The sequence below is a fragment of the Phascolarctos cinereus genome, unplaced genomic scaffold, assembly GCF_003287225.1.
Source record: "Phascolarctos cinereus isolate Bilbo 61053 unplaced genomic scaffold, phaCin_HiC Scaffold_726;HRSCAF=1367, whole genome shotgun sequence".
NCBI lineage: Eukaryota > Metazoa > Chordata > Mammalia > Diprotodontia > Phascolarctidae > Phascolarctos > Phascolarctos cinereus.
This window is the reverse complement of record NW_027556098.1, coordinates 215,294,852-215,312,495: the sequence shown is the minus strand read 5'-3', so window position 1 is coordinate 215,312,495 and position 17,644 is coordinate 215,294,852. Positions and strand designations below refer to the sequence as shown.

The 17,644-nt window shown below is 39.2% G+C and overlaps 1 long non-coding RNA gene across 1 annotated transcript in view; it reads left to right on the top strand.

Annotated features, from left to right (window-relative positions):
- Positions 1 to 9,092, top strand: part of LOC110211640 (uncharacterized) — a 54,577-nt gene extending 45,485 nt beyond the window's left edge. Inside the window, exon 4 of the long non-coding RNA XR_002325457.2 lies at positions 7,133 to 9,092. This is a non-coding gene — a long non-coding RNA (uncharacterized LOC110211640). The remainder of the gene's footprint in view (positions 1 to 7,132) is intronic.
- The last annotated feature ends 8,552 nt before the right edge of the window (positions 9,093 to 17,644 follow it).

Below are 17,644 nucleotides of genomic sequence, written 5' to 3'. Positions count from 1 at the left end.
CACATAAAAGTTAGAAAGCTTTATATTACATTTGTACCAAATCCTAGAATGCAAATATTTAAAAAGTGACTTTAGAGATTATTAAATGTGACGTTAATCATCATTTTGATTAAAAAAAAAGTTTGGCCCCAGTCCTGTGATCAGAAGTTTAACTCCCCACTGGTTCTATGGGAAAATCAGATTTTGTTTTCATCATCAATAGTACCTTTCTAGGAAAAATGAGATTTTAGACCCACTGAGATAGGTGACTCAATGGATAGAGCACTGAGTCTGGAGTCAAGAAGACCTGGTGAAATCTGGCCTCAGACACTTACTAGCTGTGTGACCCTAGGCAAGTCACTTAACCTGCTTTCCTTAATCTACTGGAGAAGGAAATGACAAACCAGTCCAGAATTTAGCCAAGAAAACTCCAGTGGGTGGACAGTATGGTCCACAGTGTCACAAAGAGTCAGATGTGACTGAACAACAACAACAAAATATGTGTGTACTCATTGCATAGTACCAATACTTTACTTAAATTTTTAAAAGGTATGGTACATAAAGTTTGGAGGGTACTTTTAGGCCACCGTAGTGCCTCAGAGTTACAGAATCATAGACTCATTGATTCAGAACTGGAATGGACTTGGGAGTCATCTAACCCAACCCTCCCATTTTATAGTTGAGTATGTTGAGGAGACTCAGATGAAGTGATTTGCCTCATTGGTTGAGCCAGGATTCAGACTCAAGCATCATGACTCCAAATTTAACATTATTTCAGTTGTCATTCTCAGTATCAACAAGCATCCTGCTGACACAATGGAGAAGGCTGGGTTAATTAAGAGTTCCTATTGGTAGGGTCCCGGATATACCAGACTTTGGTTGTTGTCCTGAAATTCACCCCCAGTGTTATTTCCTCTTGCCTCCTATACCAACCATAAACACCAAACTCCCACAATTCCATTCTATTTGGTAGAGCATCTTCATCCTCTTATTTATTCTTCTCTTTCAGGAGACCTCTGGATTAAAAGGATGAGTTTTTGAGGCCTCCTATAACTAGGTATTGTCCATTTAAAAAAAATCAATACATTGATTTTTCCCCTCACTAACAAAGATAATTTACCACAAACACTGTGTTTATGAGAATTCATTCTGCTATACTTTAGCCTGGAGGGGTTATTTGTCGATTGAAGGGAAAAAATAATAAAGTTCTCATCATTCATGTCTCTCCTCTCACCTTCAGCTATCTGCAAATTGTCAATAAAAATCTGCTAGTTGTTATCTCTGGAATCTGTCTGTCCAAAGTTTTCATAACTGTGTTCTCAAAGAAGAAATGTTATTTTCCACTTCCTCTTGACTAAACAAGTCTGGTATATCTGTGAGGTAATCCAAAAAGAACTAGAGCTCATGAGATCCAAATGTTACATGCAGTCTACCTCTTCTCTGGATACTGGGTATGTCCCCATATTCTAACATTCACACTTCCATACTCCAATTCTTTTGTTTGTTTATTTGTTTGCTTTTTATTAGGCAATTGGGGTTAAGTGACTTGCCTAGGGTCACACAGCTAGTAAGTATCAAGTGCTTGGTCTGAGGCCAGATTTGAACTCAGGTCCTCCTGACTTCAGGGCCGGTGCTCTATCCACTATGCCACCTAGCTGCCCCTTCCATACTCCAATTCTTGCAGCAGCAGTTTAGAATTAGCCAATGCTCAGTGTCTCTCCCTGCTTATCACATCCAAAAAGATGCACTGGAGTAAGAACTGCCCCCCTCCCATTGTATAACCTATGACCTTTGGTTGCCTCAGGGAGTTACCCAGGCATCTTGCATATGACTAGGAGAAGTAAGCGGAGACCCCAGAAGAGGCAGGTGTGCCCAGGCTAAGGGTAGCATCTCTGAAGGAGAGGTTACCTCTCTGACCTCATCTTCTTTCTGACCTGGTTGTATCATTCCCTTGTTATTGTCCCCATTGCCCCACGTTCCTATCTCTAGAATGTTTCATTCTAGGCCTTGAACCTCCCCTTGAGTAAAATAAAATGGGCAGTAATAAAAGCCTATTGCTTTATGCATTACTGGTCAATCTATTGCCTTTGTGAAATCCCATATCTGCTATGGAGGACTGGGATATCGTGCTTCAAAACAAGCCTCCATTATGAGCACAATAGGATTCCTTTTTTGGCCCATGATCCCATGTTTTAAAGATGCTACTACATTTAAAGGTTAATTGCCTATCATTAAAACATCATTTTCCAGAAGTGCCATTCATGTAAATACTAGTTGTACCAAGTTGTTAGCTGCATCTTACATTATTATTATTTTTTAAATGAAAGCAGCATTTCTTCACCGTTTTGAGTTCTTTCATCAAAGCAAAGCTTATACAAAATGCAGGTTAGCACTTCTCCTTCCCTTTCAGGTGCTGTTAACTGCTCTTGATGCACTGAAAGCTTTTTTCCTTTCTATTTTCCTTTCTTGGGTACTCAGACACCAAGCATGAGCTCTTCTGCCTTCTCCTCTTCCACTTCAATCAAAATGATGGAAGTGCTTACGCTGAGTTATTCCAGCTCTTTGGTGTGGGTGATCGCTAATGTCTCACCTTTATCCAGAACTTCACCATAGGAACCTTTATTACTCTGAGTCCGCCCCTTTACCCTTTCTAGCAGTCCCCACACAAGCCCCTTCCTTACACATGCCAACAAAAATTCCTCTCCTTAAACTAGATGGAAAGTTGGTACATAGTATTATGTATTAATCAAATTGTATTTAGTATTTACTATTAGGATCCATGACAGAGATCCATAACAAATTTTAATTGTCTTGGTCAGATGTTACAACAGGTACAACAAAGTGGCTTGGTTAGTCTAATGAGCAAGGGAGTACACTGAAATTTCTATAGTCAGTGAGTTCTTATGGAACTAGATAAGGCTGGTCTTTGGAACCTAATACCTGCTATTGTTTGACCTGTGGACCTACAGCTATCACTTTATCTAATTAGTGAACAAGGTCACATCTCTGGCAGTATGAATAAATGAATCAAGACAAAACCTTTTTGGTTTGTATAATGAGAATTCATAGGATCTTGAGACCATATTCCATTTTGGATGCCTTAATGAATACTGATTTCCTTAAGAAATAGTTGATTTTTTATGGTGCCACTCATTCCAATTAAATAGTTTTCATAGATTCTGAGTTTAATGGTAGAAGGAGGAAGGATGCAGAAGGAAAGGAGGGAAGAAACGAAGGAGGGAAGAGAGGAAAGAAGAAGGGAGGAAAGGAAAGAAGGAGGGAAGGAAGGATAGAAGGGAAGAAGGAGGGAGGGAGGAAGAAGGAAGGAAGGAGAGAAGGAAAGGAATGAGGGAGGGAAAGAAGGAAGGAAAGAAGAAGATGTCAGTCTCCTTATATATCAAATCATCTATACAAATCCACCACTAGATCTGAGATCCTGTTAGGATCCTGAAATACCTTTTCCATCCTATCTTTGGATTAGATACTCAAAACATTTATGTTCAACTACTTGGAACTACTACCAAAGGGAAATGAAATCAATAAATTTTGAGCAGTGGTCTTATGTGACAGGATAAAAATAGTAAAATCCTCCATCCTACTTCCTAAATAACATTTGCCACATTTCCATTGTCTGAAAACTTCCTGGGTGAAAGGACATACTCTCAAAAGAAAAATTTTCAGTTTTATTTGATGTATACTACCTCTTGAGTAGATAATCACAACAGTATCCTAACTGGATTTCCTACTCCTATTCTCTCCCTCTCTTCAATGCATCCTCCACGTAGTTGCCAAAATCATCTTCCTAAAGTAATCATCTGAAGCTGCTATTCCTCTGGCTCAAAAAGCTTTCTGGGCTCCCTAAAAAATATAAACTCTTCACCTTGGCATTGAAACCTTCTCAATCTGACTCCAACCCACCTTTGTAGGCCTATTTCACATCCCCCCTCCCTTGACATCCTTTCTGGTCCCTTCAAACAGGCCCCCTTGGGGCTTACCAGAAGCCAGCATCCCACCTCCCACTTTGGTGCTTTTGTATAGGTGGTCCCCCAGGCCTGGCATGTGCTCCATCCTCTGCTCTGCCTCTTAGATTCTGAGCTTCCTGCATCGTAAACTAACTTTGGCCTTTGTATCATCTGTGCCTAGCACAGTGCCTCCTTTGAAGTGAATCCTTCAGCAAATAGTTTTTTAATTGAATCAAATGTGTTACCTCCTTTGGGAAGACCTTCCTGAACTCTACTCAACAGTCAGCTCTCCATCCTCAAATAACTCTGTGTGTGTATGTGTGTCCCAATAGTCTTAGTAAAGTTTTAACCTTTAATGGCTTACATATTATATACATAATACATACCATATATGTATTTATATATGCATATGCATATACATATACATGTGTCACACATACAGTTTCTTTGCATGTTGTAGTCCTCCCCAAGTAGAATATGAACTCCTTGAGGGCAGGGACTGTCCATTATTTTGCCATTGTATCTCTAGAGGTATCTCTAGCATGGTGTTTAATAAATGCCTGTGGGATTGGATAGTACTGTTTGTCAAATCATGAGAAGATGCAAAATAATGGTCTAAATGCCCATACTTGATTGTGGCTTGTCCATTTTGCACTCCAGTTCAGGGCCTTCTCCTGACACTCCTCACATCCCATGGACCAGGCCGTCTTCTATCAAGGAGAGAATTCAGAAAGGAAACTGCGTCCCAGGATAGGCCACGTTCCCAGAAAGCCCTCCAGAGTAATAATGAAATTTCTAAAGTACGTGAGGTTTCTTTTTTAGGTCTTACTATAACATCACAGGTGATTAAGCATTACTTTTACTATTTAAAAAAATCATGCTTTTTATCCATCCCTCACAGACAGCAATACACAGGTGACTTGACCTTAAACTTAGGTAATTATTGTAATTAAAGAGCTAATACTACATTCACAAGCATGTGCAGATCCTTTCTTTCTGCCTATTGTCTAGAAACCATTATGCCTTGTGCAGTTCCTTTTCTGTTCCTTGTTTCTTTGGCCTTCTTCCAAGATTCACTCTGTTATTATTTAAACTCTCTCTCAGTATGTTGGTATTTTTTTTTGTGCTCTGCCTCTTATGACTTATGGATTATTCCCTTCTTGGGGAGATATTTTCCAGATCCATTCATAACTATTATTCATTCCACATGCTGCAAATATAATACCCACCTAATCAATCACCACTTCTACATTTGAAAATAAAACCATCCCTTCTTTATTATATTAGGCAAATTAGTCAAATGAATGTTTTCTAAAACTTGCTGCCTTTTTAGGTCCCTTGGCTCTCCGCCTGCCTTTTTCGATAACCCCCCCCCCTCCTTTTTTCCTTCCTCCTGTTTGCAAACAATACTGATTTCTTTCTGCTAGTGTTCAGAGTGGATTTTGATCCTCCTGCCTTTGTCATTTGCTTTGATGATCATCTACCCTTCCTTGGGAGTAACCCCTTCCCAATAAGGCTGGGTGGGTAGCAGAGAACTGTCAAAGACAGAAAAGCTTTGACTCCCTCTTGCCGGTGATTGAGTAGTGAAGGCCCTTGAAATTAAACAGAGGAAACTCGCCCCTCTCCGACGGGTTTTACTTTCAGAAAACACAGCAACCATATAATCAATATTAATCACTGCGAATTGCAAAATGCCATTGTTGGTGGTTTGCTCGGCGACCAGGGTACTAAAAATGAGGGAAGCAGATTGTTAACTCAATTCTTCCCTTCCCCACTCTGCCCTGGTCCACATTTTACATAATTTCGCTGTTTTGTATTCTATTCTAAAGGAATTCGTTGCTTTAACCAACCCGTCTTGCTTTGTGTCATCTCAGTGTTTTCATTGATTAAGCCTATTTAAGAGCCAGCATAGGGAGAAGCATCTGTTAGGAAGAGGAGTCTCATGTCCAAAACCTGTTATGGGGAACTCTAACTCCAGTCCTGACAAAGTGCACAGATCTTTGGGATGTGTGTGTGTTTATAAGCAATTAAACAGTGGTCTCCCTATCAGCATAGATTATTTTAATAGACATACAGTACTACTTTAAACTAAGTCTTCACCATCTGTTCATCTTAATTATAAATGCAAAAAGAACATATTTTACATTAGCATCAGAAAATAGTGAGATATCAGGGATTGGAACGCCCATATATGCTCTTTGTACAATTCTGAATACATCTGTGCTGTTTTCCCCTTCTTTTCACAATGCAAATCATAGAAGGAAAGTGCCTCCTCTGTACAGACCATTTCTTGATGCTGAAGATGGTTCTCAGGACACAGGTTCATTACAGTGGGATTTTAATAAATCCTTCAACTAAAAATAATACATTTTTTCAAGTATATAGTAAGCTAGGGCTTCTGCTTATTGTTGGCACTATCTAGGCATCTTCACTTCCTTCTAATGAGAGAAAAAAAAAGACATTGAGAACAGTAGATCTGTTCTAATCTGCTCCAATGCATCATGAGATGGGGGAGAAAAATCTACAACAGGAAAGAATTTCTTCTTTATAAAAGAAATGTAAAAGACACACAGGGTGCAGGAAGAATGGCAGAACACTTAATGTTGAGTTGAAAAAGCTTCTGGAGAGGCATACGTTGCCCTTTGTTGATCTGGACCTTCATGGTCAGGTGATCTTTCTGTTGGGAGAATAATACAATATAGGAGGCTGTGGTCTGCAGGGATGGATGGAGCTTGCGCTCAGTTCTGTTTTCAAAGCTAGCAGATTCAAGTTTGATTTTTCATCTCATAGGGCACAACTGAGATAAGTCCATCTGATTTTCCAATAAGTAGGATTTTCAGAAGCATTCTAGAAATTTGAGCCTCAAACCCAGGATAAATACCCAGAAAGAGCTATTACAAGGAAGTTAACTTACAGCGTCTCATCCGGAAAAAACTCTTCCTTTTCACCAACTGAAAACTATTCAACCAAATGAAAAACTGTTTCCACTGCATTTGCACCATGCAGAGGACATTACCTATTTCCTTGTGCTTATTAGAAGGCTATTTTTGTAACATTAGTGAACCACTGTTTGATGGCAAAAGATGGTTAGGTAGATATTTAGGATGACAGCATTTACAAGGTGATAATAAGGGACTTGTATCAGGACCAGGAATATTTCTCATACTGGTACCATTTTTTTTCTGTTGTAGAGACGATGCTCTTTACTTTGTACATATTGTTCTCATCTGAAGCAGACACTGTGGAGAGCTTAGAACCTGGTCAGATATTGAAGATACCAAGGTCATCCGCTGTATCCCAGGCCAAGGCCAGTTGTCTTGACTTTTGTCTTGCCACTGGACTTTGATGACTCCGGAAGAGAGAGTGAGGCTGACAACTGAGCAACTGCCTCACTTAAATCCAATTTACAAGCAAGTCAAGAAATCATCTCATGATGTCATTGGTCCTCTTTAAAACAAAGGACAAATAACAACTACCCAGTCCTTATTCATAGTAGTGCTTGGGTGAATTAGGGAGTAAAGTCCAAAATCCTGATATGGAATCTGGTCTCCACGTAGTTCTGTGGAAAGGGCACTGAACTTGAAGTCATGGGATCTGAATTAAAATCCTCACTCTAATACTACCTGAGTGATCTTGGATAAATCACTTAACCTCTCCAAGCGTCAATTTCTTTATCTGGAAAATGATGGAATGAACAACTGATGACCTCTAACATTGCTCCAATCTTCCAAGCTCTTGTGTAGTTAAGGCATTAGCTTGCATTATTGCCACAAAGCAAAACCCTACAAGGTTAGGTCATTTAATAGATCCCTTATTGGACACTGCTATCCCCTTCCTCAGCCCTGGAAGTGCCCTCCAGACAGAGGTCTGATTCCCCCTTATGGTAGTCCAAACTTGAAGTCCCTTTGGCTTGTGATAGCAACTACCATTTGCAGAGGTAGATACTACCACTACCTCTAAAGTTTGGTCAACCCAGTGACTTTGAGTCCTTTGTATAGTTACTTGCTACGTATCTCAGCTACTAAACTATAGACTACTGTAAGACAAAGCATACTTGATTTCCCATTGTTTCCCAGACACACAAATGCTTGATGGGATTTATAGCTGGGTAGCACCTTAGGGATCATCTATTCTGAATGACCTCATTTTATAAGTGAGAGAAGGGAAGCACAGAGGAGTTATGTCTTTCTGAAGATCACACATGTAGCAATCATTTTGGATTTCTTTCATTTCTCCACCATCCCTGCCCCCAACACCTCAAACACACTCACACTTCATGCCAAGTATCTCCTTTTTCCTTTCTTGCCCCACTGTTGTTCAGTTTTGTGTGTGTGTGTGTGTTGTCTTCCCACATTAGATTGTAAGCTCCTTGAGGACAAGAATTGTCGTGTTTTTTTTTTTTAATTTGTGTCCCTACCACCCATTAAGTGATACTTTCCCTATAGGTGCAGGGCTAAGAGTTCTCTGGACTTGGGAGTTGGGAAAACCTGATTTCAAATCTCATATCTGGCACTTATTATCTATGTGACACTGGGGAAGTCACTTAACTTCTCTCAGTCTCAGTTTCTTCATCTGTAAAATGGAAATAATAATAGCACACCCTTCAGAGAGTCATTGTGAAAATTAAATGAGATAACAAATGTACAGGTAAACCTTAAAATGCCATATGCATTCTAGCTATTGTCACTGAGAGACAGCTAGGCGGCGCCTGGCATCAGGAAGACTCATCTTCCTGAGTTCAGATCCGGTTTCAGACACTCATTAGCTGTGGGACCCTGGGCATGTCCCGGAACCCTATTTGCTTCAGTTTCCTCATCTGTAAAATGATCTGGAGAAGGAAATAGGAAACCACTCCAGTATCCTTGCCAAGAAAAATATAAATGGGGTCACAGAGAGTCAGACATGACTGAAAATGACTGAACAACAAAATTATCACTGAGACCAGGGCCTAAAGGACTTATATGTAAACACTGAACAAATGTATCTTGTTGTTGTCTAGGGGTGCAATGCAATTATGTCAGAGCAGCAAACCTGGCTTCTGCCAGTGGCCTGCCTCCATCCTAGCACTTTACTAGTAGTTGGCAATCTTTTGGGACTTCTATTCATATCATTTTGGTTCATTTAATTCAATAAACTTTTTTTTTAAAACTTGCCATAAGTTCTGTGCTTTGTATTTACATGTCTGTGTCTGCGTATATTCTTCCTCTCCAATAAAAGTTGAGTTCTCTGAGGGTAGGAATTGAGTTTTTGACTTTATGTAGCCCTCAGCTCCTAACACAGTGCTTATAGCAAGCTTTAAACAAAGTTTATTAAATTAAATGAAATTGAGTCATGTTTGCCTCATTTTAGACAAACTCAATGTCAGCGAAAGTTTGCTCATCTCCTGCAATAATATGTAAGGCACTATGCAGGTTGGAAAATACATCTAAGATGCATCAATTGTTTGCAGAGAAGATGATGAATGCAGAAGGTTTCATTTCACATCCAGGAAATTGACAAAAATGACAAAATATGGAAAAAGTTAACATTGGAGGCATTGGTGGAGTTATGAATAAGCCTAGCCATTTTAGAAAGGAATCTGGAATTATGTAAAGAAAGTGACTGAAATGCCCATACTCTTTGACCCAAAGATTACAGAACTGGGCATACACACAAACACATACACGTATGTACACATGTGTATATGGGTATGTGTATGTATACACATATACACACATGCATCTATACACATCTGTATATGTGTGTATGTGTCCCCCAAAGAGGTCAGTGATAAAAAGATAGGCCTCATGTTCACCAAAAGATTTTTTAAAAGATTTTTTGTAGCAGCAAAGAACTATAAAACAAACAAACAAAAAAGGTAAGCACCCATCTGATTGTGGAATGGCTAAACAAGTTGTGATATGTGAATGGAACGGAATATTATTATGCTGGAAGAAATTACAAATATGATGAATGCAAAGGAGTTTATGTAAAGATTTATGTAAACTGATACAAAGTGAAGTAATGAGAACTGGGAAAACAATGCACGTAACTGTAACATTGTAAATGGAAAGAAGAAGAGTAACAACAAAACAATATAAATTGAATGCCATGAAATCATAGTAACCAAGCTTGGCCCCCAAGAAGAGATATAAAAAGGCGCCTCCACCTGAACATTGCATGTAATGTCAGACTTCTTTTTTGCTCTGCTGGTTAATTTTGATAAATTGCTTTTTCTCTTTTTTTTTTTTTAGCCTTTGTTATAAAAAATGATGTCCTGGGAGGAGGTGAGAAGGAGGAATGTGTTGGGAAACACAGGTGATACAAATATAAAAGATACCAATAAAATTTTATTTTAATTTTTAAAAGGTGAAAAAAACTGAATACTCTCCCTGTTCTGTAGGCCTTTAGTCTCTATTTTGATGCTATATTATTTCTATATTCTGCCTTCTAGCTGGGGGGGATATGTTGGTATTCTTATATTCTTTTTTTGATTAATTTATTTCTAGTTTTCAACATTCACTTCCATAAGCTTTTGAGTTTTTAAATTTTCTCTCCCTCCCTTCCCACCTCCCTCCCCAAGATGGAATGCAATCTGATATAGGCTTTACATCTACATTCTTATTAAACATGTTTTCACATTAGTCATGTTGTAAAGAAGAATCACAACCAATAGGAGGAACTACAAGAAAGAGAAAACAAAATAAGACAGAAGAGAAAAAAAAAAGAGCAAATGGTATGCTTCGATCTGCATTCAAACTCCATAGTTCTTTCTCTGGATGTGGATAGCATTTCCCATCATGAGACTTTTGGAGATGTCTTAGATCCTTGTATTGTTGGGAAGGGTTAAGTTTATCAATATTAGCCATCGCACAAGGTAGCTTTTACTGTGTACAATGTTCTCCTGGTTCTGCTCACTTCACTCAATATAGGCCCATACAAGTCTTTCCAGGTTTTTCTGAAGTCCACCTGCTCATCATTTTACAGCACAATAGTATTCCATGTCATTCATATACCACAACTTGTTCAGCCATTCCCCAATTGATGGGCATCCCCCTCAATTCCCAATTCTTTGCCACCACAGAAAGAGCTGCTATAAATATTTTGGTACATGTGGGTCTCTTTTCTCATTTTTATGATCTCTTTGGGATACAGACCTAGAAGTTGTATTGCTGGGTCAAAGGGTATGCACATTTTTATAGCCCTTTGGGCATAGCTCCAAATTGCCTCCAAAATGGTTGGAGCAGTTCACAACTCCACCAAGAACGCATTAGTGTTCCAATTTTCCCACATCTTCTCCAACACTTATCATTTTCCTGTTTTGTCACATTAGCCAATCTGATAGGTGTGATATGGTACCTCAGAGTTCTTTTGATTTGCATTTCTCTAATCAATAGTGATTTAAATCATTTTTTCATATGACTGTAGATAGTTTTAATTTCTTCATCTGAAAACTGCCTGTTCATATCCTTTGACCATTTATCAACTGGGGAATGACTTGTATTCTTATAAATTTGACTCAGTTCTCTCTGTATTTTAGAAATGAGGCCCTTATCAGAGACAATGGTTGTAAAAATTCTTTCCCAGTTTTCTGCTTCACTCCTAATCTTTGTTGCATTGGCTTTGTTTGTGCAAAAACTTTCCAATTTAATTCAAGTTCGAAAACTTTTCAATAGTAATTTTCAATGTAATCAAAATTATCCATTTTGCATGTCACAATGTTCTCTTTTGTTTGGTCGCAAATTCTTCTGTTCTCTTTAACTCTTCCTTGCTCTCCCAGTTTATTTATGGTATCAACCTTCATATCTAAATCATGTACCCATTTTGACTGTATTTTGGTATGGGGTGTAAGATTTGGTCTATGCCTAGTTTCTGCCATACTCTTTTCTAGTTTTCCCAGCAGTTTTTGCCAAATAGTGAGTTCTTATCCCAGAAGCTGGGTTTATCAAGCATTAGATTATTGTAGTCATTGACTACTGTGTCTTGTGTGCCTAACCAATTCCATTAATACACCACTCTATTTCTTACTCAGTACCAAGTAGTTTTGATGATTGCTGCTTTATAATACAATTTAAGATCTGGCATGGCTAGGCCACCTTTCCTTGCATTTCTTCTCATTAGTTCCCTTGATATTCTGGAGCTTTTGTTCTTCTAGGGTATTCTTATATTCTTAAATTAGTTTTGGACTTCTTCATCATAGCACTGAGTAAAATCAGTAAAAGAAAAGGCATTAATCCTCAGATGGGGTGGGATAGAATTTTTAAAAGAAACTCAGAGTTTAGATTTTGTCTTCTAACTTTATTGAGTCTATTGAAATTCAAATGCCCTGCAAACTCCAGGTTTTATTAGGACTCCTGCAAGGAGTGACCCAGGAATCATTGCTACCTTTAAAATATTTCTTTTCAATAATTGCCATCTGGAGCAAAGCCCCCTTGTCATCCTGGCCAGTTGTGCTGATTAAAGGGTGGAAGGAGGGGAAGGAGAAATAACTAGAAATATCACCATTGCTGGCCCAAGTCACTGCCCAGTGCTTTCCTGGACCCATCACTTCAACATGTTGACATTGGTCCACCTATAGATTATAACTAATGAGGAGTGATTCTAAAAGAATGATGGATGTTACCAAACAAGAAGCTTTCCTGAGTTCCTACATCCAAAAATTTATTAATCACTTTTGAAGTCACTTTTGGGAAGCTATGCCCTTTCTCCCTTTTGGAATTGCCTCCAATATCTGTAGCCCACTTACAGAATCATGGAACCACAGTATCTCAGAATGGGAAGGGACCTCAGAGACTGTCTTGCCCTGCCATATCTAAAAAAGTCCTCTCTACAACATCCCTGACAAATGGTTATCTTGCCTTTGCTTGAAGACTTTTCCTGAGGGATAAGAAATAGATGGAAGGAAGCATTTGTTAAGCACCTATGGTTTTTCTGGTAGCAATGTACAGCTGTGAGTTGGACTATAAGGTAAGCTGAGTGCCACAGAATTGATGCTTTTGAATTGTGGTGCTGGAGAAGACTTCTGAGAGTCCCTTGGACAGCAGGGACATAAAATTAGTCAATGCTTAAAGAAATTAATTCAGGCTTTTCACTGGAAGATCAATATTGAAGTGGAAGCTTAAATACTTTGGTCTCATAATGAGAAGATGGGACTCATTGGGAAAGAAGGCAAAAGGAGAAGGAGATGGCAGAGGATGAGATGGATAGATATGGAAACAAAGAACATGGAACATGAACTTGGACAGACTTCGAGAGATAGTGGCATGCGATGGTCCATGGGGTTATGAAAGGTCAGACATAACTGAATGACAACAACAAAAAAAAATGCCAGGCACTGTGCTACAGATATTATCTCATTTGAACCTCACAACAACGCTGGGAGATAGGTGATATTATTACTCCTATTCTACAGTTGAGGAAACTGAGGCAGACAGGTATCAGTGATTTGCCCAGAGTCACAGAGCTAGCAAGTGACTGATTTGACCTCAGCTCTTCCTGACTCCAGGCTCAGCACTTTATCTACTCTACCATTTAGCTGCCTTGGAAAAACCCATACCTCCAGAGGTAGCCCATTCTATTTTTGGATGGGTTTAAGTGTTAGGAAAGTTTTTTCTCACATCAATCCTGAATCTATCTATTTCCAGCTTCTACTCCTTATATTCTGGTTCCCTGGGGTCATGCAAAATGAGTCTAATCCCTGTTCAATATGAGAGCTCTATAAATACTTGAAGATGGATATCTCATCTCCCTCAGTCTTTTCTTCTCCAAACTAAATTCCCCCAGTTCCTTTAGCTGCTCCTCAGATGGCCTAAACTCAAGGCTGTTCACCATCCTGGTTGCCCTACCCTGGGCACTCCAAAGTGGTGCCTAGACCTGAACATAATACTCCAGATGTGGTGTTCATTTGAATATTTTCAATGGTGGCAAATCTTCGTCAATTGAGGGAGGATTTCAATTTGGGAAACAGCCAACAAAATCATGCTCAGACAGTTCTGGTAAGTAAAGCAAATGATCAAGCTGGGTAATACCATTTGGGGTCAAAAATGAGTCATAGGCATAAAATAATAAAACTGATTTCCTTGGCATGCAGAGGATGAGATGGATAGATATGGAAACAATGAACATGGAACATGAACTTGAACAGACTTAGAGAGATAGTGGCATGCAGGTATCAGAAAATGACAAGCGACCTCCCAAATGTTTTGAATAATAGAAGCATCATTGAAATAAGTGTATAATAGCTTACCATAGTGACTCTTTTGAAGGGACCTATATTTCTTACTCGTGGACTGTATAATTTTCAGAATATGTTTAAAAATAAAAGTCTGACTTTATTCACACTGTGTACTGCTTTCCAATTGGCAGCGAAAATTCTCATGCTATCTGGCCAGGCTAGACCATCCCTGTCAGTGTAACTCTGAGAAATAAGAGTAAAGGAAATAAAGTCCAAAGACCTTGAGACATTGAGAATATCCTGTGGGACATGCTTAGATGGAAGGGGAGCAGTAGAGATAGAATTGGAGACCAGCAGCAGACTGTTGCTGCTCCTTCTCACCCCTCTTAGAAAAGGACAATTTTCCTCATACTTGTTGTTGTTATTGAGTCATTTCAGTCATATCTAACTCTCTGTGACTCCATTTGGGATTTTCTTGGCAGAGATACTGGAGTGGTTTGCCATCTCCTTCTCCAGCTCATTTTCCAGATGAAGAACTGAGGCAAACAGGGTTAAGTGACTTGCTCAGGGTCATACCGCTAGTATCTGTCTGAGGCTGGATTTGAACTTAGGAAGAGGAGTCCTCTTAACTCCAGGCCTGGCACTCTGCCCATTGTGCCACCTAACTTCCTTCATAGACTACTAGGCAGATGTCCACAGTGGTGGTCCAGTCTTCCCACTTTGGCTGTTTTATGTAATTTGGCTGGTCCACGTTAGTTACTGATACATACAATTCAGGGTAAATCTACATGGTCCTCTATTAAGCTCTCAGTTACTTGAAACATAAACTGGTTCTGTGGATTGGAGGAGGCTGGGAGGAGGAGGGGTAAGGAGTGGAACCTTCTTAGCTGGTTTTTAATGCCTAGAGATATTCTTTTCAACTGAGGCCTCAGCCCCAGTTATTAAGGATGATCAGAACCCTGCCCATCATCTGAAATTGCAGACTTCCTGATTGATATCCGATCTCACAAACATTTTCTCCCACCCAATAAATGGCAACAACATTGTGCCAGGAGTGGATTGTCAACTCCAGTGCAAACCATTAACCACATTAGAGAAAATAGCTTTGGAGAGGTATCTCTCAACAATTTTTAACTTCAAAAGATGTCATGAGAAGTGCCACAAATTATTATTGCCAACAATTTGTCCAATTTGTACCTGGTGAAATGTGTGTGTCCCTACACTGTACCATTTTACATATCAATGTAAAATATTAAAAAGGAAAAACGTTTTGTAATAAACAGCATTTTTGCTGATTGCAGCTGATTATGTTAAGCAGCTAGCACCGTGGATGTCACAGAGGAGACTTAATAGCTCCTATAACTAATCTCCATCGCTGACCTCTCCCCTCCACTGATGAAGCCTATTCAAAAACCTGCTGCCCTTTGCTCATTTTAAGATCTCATATTTCTGAACTGTTTTGATCGTGAATATATTTGTCAAAGTTGTTGTGGGGTTTGGGCTTTTTTGTGAGTTTTTTTAAAAATAGAGTTTATAAAGAAAAATTTCTGTTACAGTTACATGATGTACTATTTAAAAATGTAAAATGATACTTAAATTCCTATGCTTATTCTCAGTGCTCATAGTTAATGTTAACATGTTTTTAATTAGAACTAGAAACTGTTCTTCTTATAGCTGAGAATCTATATAAAAGAATACTGTGTCAATGTATTTTTTCTCTAACTCTAAATGCAGGGCAGTGATATCCTGTTGAGGAAGAAAAGAGCCTTGGTCATTTCATCAGGCTCGATAGATGTGTACTCACAAGCAAAACCATGTTCTCAATCATGAAACAATTTCATTTTCTTCTCCAGATATAACCTTAACAGAAACAGTGCTGCAGAAAGTTAATTTACAAATGTGGAAAGTGTTTCATAAACGTGTGTGTGTGTGTGTGTGTGTGTGTTCGCATGCATGTGTGCACGTGCGTGTGTGTTTGAGGCATTCTGACACAGTGGGCCAGCCTTGGAGTCAGGAACACTTAATGGTATTCAGATCTGCTTCTGATACATGCTAACTGCGTGACATGGGCCAGTCACTAAGTATACTGTTCCTTAAATCTCTAAGTTATAGATCACTTGCTGATCTGTATTGGTGGAGGCTGTTTCCAGACTGGGAGCTCCCCATGCCGATGAATTCATAGATATTCACCTGTCTCAGACATATACATGAGAAGAAGTGTGGTGTGATAAACAAAGGAATCAGTTCAAGATTCCCGGGTTCAAGATTCGCCTCTGACATACTAACTAAGTGACTATGGACAAGTTAATTAACCCCAGTAAACTCTCTAAGATGGTAAGTAACAGAGGAGTTGCTGTCCTGCATAGGTAGAGGGAATTGCCATACATGGAGTCCCCAGATTGATAAAAATCAAAGGTTTGTTCTATATGTATATATATGAATAGGAATCCAGCTATTTCTCTCTCTGATGCAGCATTACTTCTAAAACTCGTACAACCAAATTCACATTTTGCCTTTATTCCAGTAATTGCTCTTAAACCCTGAAGCTATAGGAGTTGTGTGAATGTGGGGAGAACCAGGTTAGAGGGGTGAAACCCCATATCACACAGAGGTCTTGCCAGTTCCAAGGCAAAAAGCCAAGTGACCCCAACCAAAATCAAAAGAGAAAGAAAATCAGTTAACTCCAAAGCTGAGGGTCTGAGTGCACATTCCAATTTACGATATTTAGGAAAGAAAAGGGGTAAAGTGATTTGATGAGTGCCACCCAGGAGACCTGGAAAGAGCAGCTTTCTATCAGACAAACCCTGACTGAAGACTGTTGATAAATATTTCCCTTAGGATAGGAATCCGGTTGCCACTAGCAAAACAAAAATCCCTAGGGGGCAGTACATAATTAACAATTTGAAGATACAGTGGCAGGCATTGTCACAAAGGGAGCTGGGAAGCCAGCTTCAAATGTACAAATACAGGCTGCCACCACTACAGCGGTGACGGATCCCTCTATAAATCAACCACAGAGTCCCCGTAGAACAAACACTTAGCCACTCTCCCCACCCGAATTCCCACAAATGCTTCCTGACCAAGGGAGTCATTTTCCTGGGGTTTTCTATTAATACCACCATACCTGTTTCCTTAGTTTGAGGGAAATGACTCACTTTACTTTGGGAAATCAACTAGATTGTTTTTCAATAATAAGTAGGCAGATAGAACTGGAGAAGATGCTTTGGATAGCATTGAGTATTTCACTTTGCAAAAAGAAAAAATTAGACACATGACTTTCTCTTTCAACAGCCTTAGAATCAGCATGCACACTCATGTGCTTATAACCATAGCCCAGGGAAAGTTATGAGGGCCCTGGGATAATTTTACATTTTTATTTATCTTCTCTCTCTCTCTCTCTCTCTCTCTCTCTCTCTCTCTCTCTCTCTCTCTTTTCTTTTCAGTATAGAATTTTGATGGGACTCAATCAATCAACAAGCATCTCTTAAGTACCTACTAAGTACCCAGTACTATTCTTGGAATTAGGGCTGCAAAGATAAAACAAAACCTT